Source organism: Stylophora pistillata, chromosome 2 (genome assembly GCF_964205215.1).
Source record: "Stylophora pistillata chromosome 2, jaStyPist1.2, whole genome shotgun sequence".
Lineage (NCBI taxonomy): Eukaryota > Metazoa > Cnidaria > Anthozoa > Scleractinia > Pocilloporidae > Stylophora > Stylophora pistillata.
Window position 1 is genome coordinate 51,667,378 of NC_142520.1, and position 7,500 is coordinate 51,674,877.

The 7,500-nt window shown below is 38.0% G+C and overlaps 1 long non-coding RNA gene and 1 pseudogene across 3 annotated transcripts in view; one reads left to right on the forward strand and one right to left on the reverse strand.

The window, feature by feature from the left end:
- Nucleotides 1–5,160, forward strand: part of LOC148740231 (uncharacterized) — a 6,192-nt gene extending 1,032 nt beyond the window's left edge. The window contains exons 2-3 of one of the 2 annotated variants that reach the window (XR_015996540.1): nt 2,033–2,211; nt 3,048–4,050. This is a non-coding gene — a long non-coding RNA (uncharacterized LOC148740231). Of the gene's footprint in view, nt 1–2,032; nt 2,212–3,047; nt 4,051–4,631 lie in introns of those variants that run through there. The other variant, XR_015996539.1, reaches the window with a different exon arrangement.
- The window catches only part of LOC148740232 (uncharacterized), a 5,908-nt pseudogene extending 315 nt beyond the window's left edge, over nt 1–5,593 (reverse strand). Inside the window, exons 1-5 of the transcript XR_015996534.1 lie at nt 4,596–5,593; nt 4,059–4,283; nt 2,607–3,614; nt 2,026–2,229; nt 1–1,494 (exon numbers count right to left, since the gene is read on the reverse strand). The exon at nt 1–1,494 is cut by the window's left edge and continues 315 nt beyond it. The product of XR_015996534.1 is annotated as an uncharacterized LOC148740232 (transcript). The remainder of the gene's footprint in view (nt 1,495–2,025; nt 2,230–2,606; nt 3,615–4,058; nt 4,284–4,595) is intronic.
- Nucleotides 5,594–7,500: the final 1,907 nt, after the last annotated feature.

Sequence of the window (7,500 nt, forward strand, 5' to 3'; positions counted from 1 at the left end):
ATTGTTTCTTGTCTTTTTTTACATCAGTCAAACTCGGCTCATGGAAGTCATGCTTAAGACAGTATTCCCTCTCCCAGGTGTTATGTTCTTTCTTTAATGATGTACGTGTTGTCAATATCTTCGTCTGCATTCCTGAAAAGAGGTTTTGGTACTTCTCATTGTAAAAATGACTTGTTGGGTGACATTTCTGATCTTCTCTTGCTTTATCCAAGCAGAAGACATCATCTGTCTACCCCAAAATTGTTGCAATGTTTTTGCAAAGCTTTGTGGCAAGTTGCTTACTGGATTGTTAAAATTTATCACTTGAATTTCTGTGGTGTTCTTTTTGAAGTTGTTCTTTAAATTCAGGGGTAGTTGCAATGGTAGTATCATTTCTTGATGAAACATTTTGGAGCTTAGAACTGCTTTTCTCGAGAGGCTGGTATTCGTCTGTAGTGGAAAGTGAAGAGACATTTGTGATCTGGAGCCCCTGATTATCTGCACCATCATCTTCATCTGCAGAATCATAACAGATACTAGGTTCTTCATTCAAATCATGAAAGGTTCCATTCTCCATTGCAGTTAATTCCACACTCTCTGCTTGCTCTTCAGTATCTTCATCCCAGTGTTCAAGTTCACATTGTTCATTGCTTGTAGATGGCATGGGGTTGTCTGCAGTTTCATTTTCTTCATCATCACTGTCTTCACTGTCATCATCCAGAAAGGTTGTGTGTATCACTTGAACACAGTCACCATTATCTCCTTACAACCTGATGACTCTATGAGGAATTGTGACTGCTTCATTGGCCAGGCAGATTTCCCAACATTGCTTGAGGTGTTGCTCTTCTAATGCCAGGCTGCTTGACCTGAAATGGTGGAGAGATGGGCCTTGAGGTCTGAAATCAAGCTCATCTGGACCATCCCGAAACTCCACTCCGCAGGCAATTTGCTGCCACCAAACACATTCACCGTAGATAAGGAAATCGCTTATGCTCTGGAGGTGAGCCTGATATTCTTTTAGAATTTCTCACAATATACCAATTTGGTATGATTGAGTTGGGAATTGTGGTAATGCCTTATAATATTTTGAAATTTGGGATTCTTGGGCTTTCACCGCATTTCCCTGCCTGGTTTCTGCCATCTGTTGTTCAGCTTGAAGGCAGACAAGACTAGGTGTGATGACATCACCAGGTCTTCTGTTTGTTAACTTTGTGATGCCTTGCAGAGTGTTGAAATGTCTCTCTTCTTCTTCTGTGTTGGCTGACTTGCCTGAAATTATTCTGTTTTGTTTAGCAGCATGTGCTGTGAGGGAATGCCAGTACCTTCTGTAAAACTTGCGGGTGGTCAGGATTTCAGGTTGGCCAATGACTTCTTTACAAAGCATGGCATGCAAAAATGCTGTGTTGTGCAAACATAGCACAAGTCTTGGTGAGCGACACTGAGCAGACAGATAAAGGAGCATACTTAGCTCAGTCAGGGAATCCAGCAAGGACTGCACTTTGACTCTGATTTTTCCTACAAAGCAATGACATAATATTTATAATTATAAGATTATAATATATAATATATTATCATAAAGTTTGAATGATTTATTTTAGAAATCAGTGCTATAGACATGTATGGTATTTCAGTATTTACTTCAAGTCCTGATGCTTTACCCACATACAAATACATGTAAAGTTAAATGAATGAATAAATAAATAATGAAATAAATAAATAAATGGTACATGCAAGCTAAAATAGGCATCATGATTACATAGGTCAGAATTACTGTTAAAAATTAACACAATCTTAACAATTATGCAGAAAACTGTATAGATATATTTTATGAAAATTGTATTTTTATATTTTATGGAGGATGAGATTGCACTTTTTCTAGTTACATGACTGTACAATTTGCTATCAGCTTTTGTAAGAGAACCTTTAAATTTGGTGACAGCTCGGGTAGAATCTTGAGATCTGACTGGGGAAATAAAATTTTTCAGAGCCAAAGTATGTGTGCAGAGTTAATTAAGATCAGGGATATTAAGTATCAATTGACCTTACCTCTCAGATACTGAGCCACGACAGCAGCTGCTAGGCGATAATCAGAGCCAGGGAATTTCTCTTTATCAGCAAAGGTGCACTCGATGATGCTTTGAAAGTGATCACTTTCATCCCTCTCCAAGTGGGCTGGAAGTTCAGTGAGGACATTACAGATCTGCTCTTTCACATCATGAAGAGGTTCTGTACGTAAGACTTCATGGCTTCCTGTAAAGTAACCATAAAAGTTAACATTTCGTGAATATACTTGTACATTTTAATTTGACTGCAAGACCCATGAGTTTGTTCATAATTGTTTGTGTATTTTCATCAATTCATGTGTCTAGTGTGTGCTATTGCAGAGCTTCAAACAGTTTTACTGCACACATTTTAAGTGTGTCAGTGTATAAATCTGTACTGCTTAGTACCCTTGCATTTACTAACAGAAACATTGATTTCCTAGATCTTATCATTTAAATGTTAATGCTACATGTAATTAAACATCACTAAATGCAGTGAAACAGACCAAGCGATTTTCTCCAAATTTCATTCTTTTAGTCACGGTGGTAGCATTTCTTTTATGTAGCAAAAACTCAAATTAATACCCAAATTGATTTCTTCCAGTGTCCTTTCCTGATCAAAGAACATCATTGCTGGCACCCTTTGAATTCCCCCCAATTTCCTCTTTCAAGGTCTCTTCAAGATCCTTCTTCTTGCCATCTGTAGGTAGCCCCCTTGCTTGGCATTCCTCTCTTAACTCTTCCAAGCATAGATTTTTGAAGGGTTTGAGGCCCCCATTTTTCTTTTTTTTTGCCTGCAGGCCCTTGAATAACTTTACTTAAACGATCTGTTAGTGATAAGAAGGGTTTAGAAAGTGAAACAGGTAAATACTTGTACTTTCTTGCATCACCACTGCAGCCTGAACAACCAGCATTTTCACCCTTCTGTTCACCACTCTCAAATTCCTGCTGTGGGCCATCACCATGAAAAAGTCTCATGACATCTGTGATTTGAACTCCATTTGATGTCACCACTTTGTTTTTCAGGCCTTCCAAACATGCCCTCCTGGTATTTATATATGCTATTTGTTCAGCTTCTGCTGATCCACATCTTGCCAGGATGAAAACTTGTGGCCGTTCTACAAGCGACTGTACATCAACATTTCCTTGGTCTTCCATTTCTTTATTTGTGAAGTAAAGTGCCTCGTCGTACACAGCATTCACAGTCAATAACAGATACCCATGGTTTAAAAGGGTCGAGTTGTCTGCCCAGACCATAAGATGTCTTGTCCTCTCAACACGTTTCAAATAGTTTTTCAAGTCATCCAAAGTTGCAGTTTCAGGGCAATTAGTACGTTCATTTAGTTGTGCAATCCTTTTTTTAACTTGTTCTTTGGTCATAGCAGCATAATCTTCATCGGTTCGGGCATGCATGAGTCCTAACTTTTCATGTTGCTTGAGTGTTCTGTCTCGGATGTCTGACAGTGGTATTTTTCGACCTGATACTGTGAACAGTTCTGTCTTGATAGTCCCGTCTTTATCAAGGACAACTTTCTTGTATGTTTGGGGTACAATCATTTCCCCAAGAAGATACTCTCCACTTTCAATTTTACTCTTCAAATAAAGTGAAATATGTAATATAATTATGTAATATATTCTTCATTCATTGACTTTCTTAACAGCTGTATACAAGCCTTTGGCATGGCTAATCTGTAACCAGCTTGGTTTCCATGCAATGGCATATTTTTCCAAATAATAGTGCAGGGATTTTTTTTATGATTGAGTTGTTATAAAGGGTTTTATATTGAAAAACCTACAGATGTACGAGGGAAATCAATGATTAGAATTAACAATCATCCCAGTATGTACTTAATATGTTTCAATAATCAACAAGGACTGAGCTTGCAATAGGGGTGATAATATTAGAAAAGGCAATTGTTCACTAAATATAATATTCTTGATTCAAATCAGGTTTAAACTATATATATAGGAAAGCCATTATGCTAGTTATTTTCATGGATAAAATTGATGTCCCAAACGTTACAAAACACTTCCTACCCTTAATGTTTCCCTTATTTGATCATTTGTGCATGGTAGTGGCACTGATATCTCTCCACCCTGCATTCGGTTCAGCCTCCGTCTGGCAGCAGGAGTTTTTTCCCAAAACTGTTTCAATCTGGAGAGTTGTACATTGTTGGTTTCTAAGAACTCTTTCACAACCATGTTCCTCAACTTTGTTTGCTGCATCACTCCATATTGGCGGGCAAGTTCAGAGTAATTTATCTTTACAGGAAAAAACAAATCTAGGGATTAGATAAGTTTATGGACAAAAATCAACTTCTTTTGTAAATGTATACTGCATTAAATTGGTACACTGATTTAAATGCGTAGTCCATTTTTTTTAAATATATGATATGGTCATATAAAATGTTGAGATTATTAAGAGTCCTTAAGTGTATGTTATATTTTATTAAATTAATAATTGAATTAATTAATTTTCTATAGCTTGTCTGGTTGAGCTCTGCTAATACATAACTTGAATCCATTCTAGCAAAGTAAACTTACAATAAATACCAGTTAAAATATAATGCTAACCCTCTCTCCATCCTTCATTTTTTGAACTTCTTGCAGAAGCCCATCCTTGTCAAACTGCAGATCTTCTGGCTTTGGCGAGCGACGCTTTCTTTTAAGGAGGCCCTGGTCTTCTAAGCTTTTCCACTTGGCACATCTATTTTCTGCATCCTCTGGTGTTTCAAAGAATAGAGCAAGACGCTGTTCCTGTCGCTGCCTGTACGTCTGCCGTGTGGCCAGCATGGTGTCACAGTCCCGGTTTGACCAATTTTCCTCTATTTGCTTCTTCTCAGTCCTCAATTTTTCCCTTCGTTGTTTCCGTAGTTCAGCTTGAGATTTTTTTTTCTTGTAAACACAGCTCAAGAGTCTTTGTCTGTGCTTTTGCAAAGGACATGCCAAAAATTTCTTGAAATGGACCATTGATGTCTTCATAGATTTTGGTTGCTGCTTGTTTAATAGCCTTTAATGTGGGTTTCACATTTGCAGCATTTGAAGGCCTTAAAACATGATTCTGCGTTTTTTTTATGGCTTGCTGTAAATTAAAAGAATTATTTTTTCCCCATGATGGAAATAAAGACTGAAAAGAACAGTGGTGTACAGCACAACCTTGACAGTTCATTCGTTCATGCTGTTTTTTCTCCAGCTCAGGAAGATTTTCCCAGTTTTGTTGGCTAAAGTGCTCAATGTACGGGCTTTTATCCTTGTTTTCCACCTCTTAAAGTGAAGGGAAAGGCTCTTTGAGCGCTTGTGAAAGTATTTCGTTTCTGCTACAGCAAATCGTTCACTGTGAGGAGCTTGGAACTGACTTAGATACCTTTTCCAACGTAGTTCTTGATTATATTCGATCTTGCCATTTGGTTTTAAAAAGCTCTGCCTAACAGTAGTACGCGCAAATCCACATCCAAAATATTCTGCCATTTATGGGTTGTAGACTCCAAATGAGTAATTCAGAGAAGAAAAACGCCGATTTCCTCGAGAGTGAAACGTAAAGAGATCTTCGAAATAATACAAATTTGCCAAGAAAACAGAGTGGAAACTTACATCCCATGAATATCAATAAATCGCGCCAAAAAATTATGCATGTAACGCACTAACCCGAAAGTACCGCCAAATTACCGCGCATGGCTGGATTTGTGTAAACATGAGTTCGAAAGCCTTGGAAAAATCGGTTTTAGTTTGGGTAAACAACAACAATTTATCTTGTTTTTTTCTCTGGAAGTGCGTTTATTCTTACTTGTGTCTTGGATAATGACTTTAACTACAAAAATGATGATATTTAAATGAGCCTTTAGGATTTTTTAAGATCCGCTGCACCTTATTTCGGCTTTCAGAGTGTTAAAATCCGTGAAACAGTCTGGAACAGTTAACTTTCAGTGAAGAAACTTCTGAGAAACTCTCTTCGTCCGACATTTTAATCATAAGCAACCAGGCCAACAACTGGTTTCGAAGGAGCGTTGGTCAGTTTGGGTTGTTTTAATATTCGACTGGCCATTATGGTCGGAAACCCCAGCAATGGACACGCTTCGGATAGTAGACACACATCAGTTTCATAGCTGGCAGTTGATAGGAGGACAATTAATAGAGAGAGCACCGAAAAAAGCAATAAGAACGGAGAACCAAAAATCGTGGCGGCCATCTTGGCGCGCATACATAACTGTGGCAAAAACACGCATAACATAAGCTGAGGCAAAAAGTTTAGTTAAAACGGTCTGAAGCAACCGCCGTATTGGACGCAGGAAATCCAGACTTTCTGATAACCATGGCGTTAGCACCCAGTCTTTTATTTGTTTTTTGGGAAATTGGCTTGTGTTTTGGAAAAGAAGTTTGTGTTTTGGAAAATCGGTTTGTGGTTTGGGAAATTGATTTGTATTTTCAGAAATTGATATTTGTTTTAAAAAATTGAATTGCGTTTTTAACAGATTATTTGTATTTTCAGAAATTAGTTTTTGATCTAGTACATGGATTTTTATTTTTTTCGTATGATGCACGATCCTTCGCAGTTGATAGCGCTATTTATGCAATAGCGAAAATCAGACCTGAAAAAAAGTCAGGCCTGTACGGGATTTGAACCACTGACCTCTGCGATACTAGTGCAGCGCTCTACCAATTGAGCTAAAATATCCCGTACAGGCCTGATTTTTTTCAGGTCTGATTTTCGCTATTTTATATATAGCGCTATCAACTGCGAAGGATCGTCCATCATACGAATTTAATACCGCAGTTCAAAAATATGTGAACTTCATGTATTCATTGTATCTGATTTATCATCACGGGTTTATTACGAATCAACTGTAAGGTCGCTCGGTGGCAGGCATATAAAAATAAAACCATGCTTTCTCCACTCAACAACTGATTTATCATCTACGGGTTTATGTCGAATTAATTTGATGGCCTGCTCCCACATGGCTTGTTAGCTCAATTGGTAGAGCGCTGCACTAGTATCGCAGAGGTCAGTGATTCGAATCCCGTACAGGCCTGAAAAATTTTTTTCAGGTCTGATTTTCACTATTGCTCAAATAGTGCTTTACTGCGAAGGATCGTTCACATATACGTTTCATAACCGCAGTTCATACATATGTTTCATATGTTTGTTGTTGTTTGATTTATCATCTACGGGTTTATGTCGAATTAATTTGATGGCCTGCTCCCAGTTGGCTTGTTAGCTCAATTGGTAGAGCGCTGCACTAGTATCGCAGAGGTCAGTGGTTCGAATCCCGTACAGGCCTAAAATTTTTTTCAGGTCTGATTTTCACTATTGCTCAAATAGTGCTTTACTGCGAAGGATCGTTCACATATACGTTTCATAACCGCAGTTCAAACATATGTTTCATATATTTATCATCTACGGGTTAATGTCGAATTAATTTGATGGCCTGCTCCCAGATGGCTTGTTAGCTCAATTGGTAGAGCGCTGCACTAGTATCGCAGA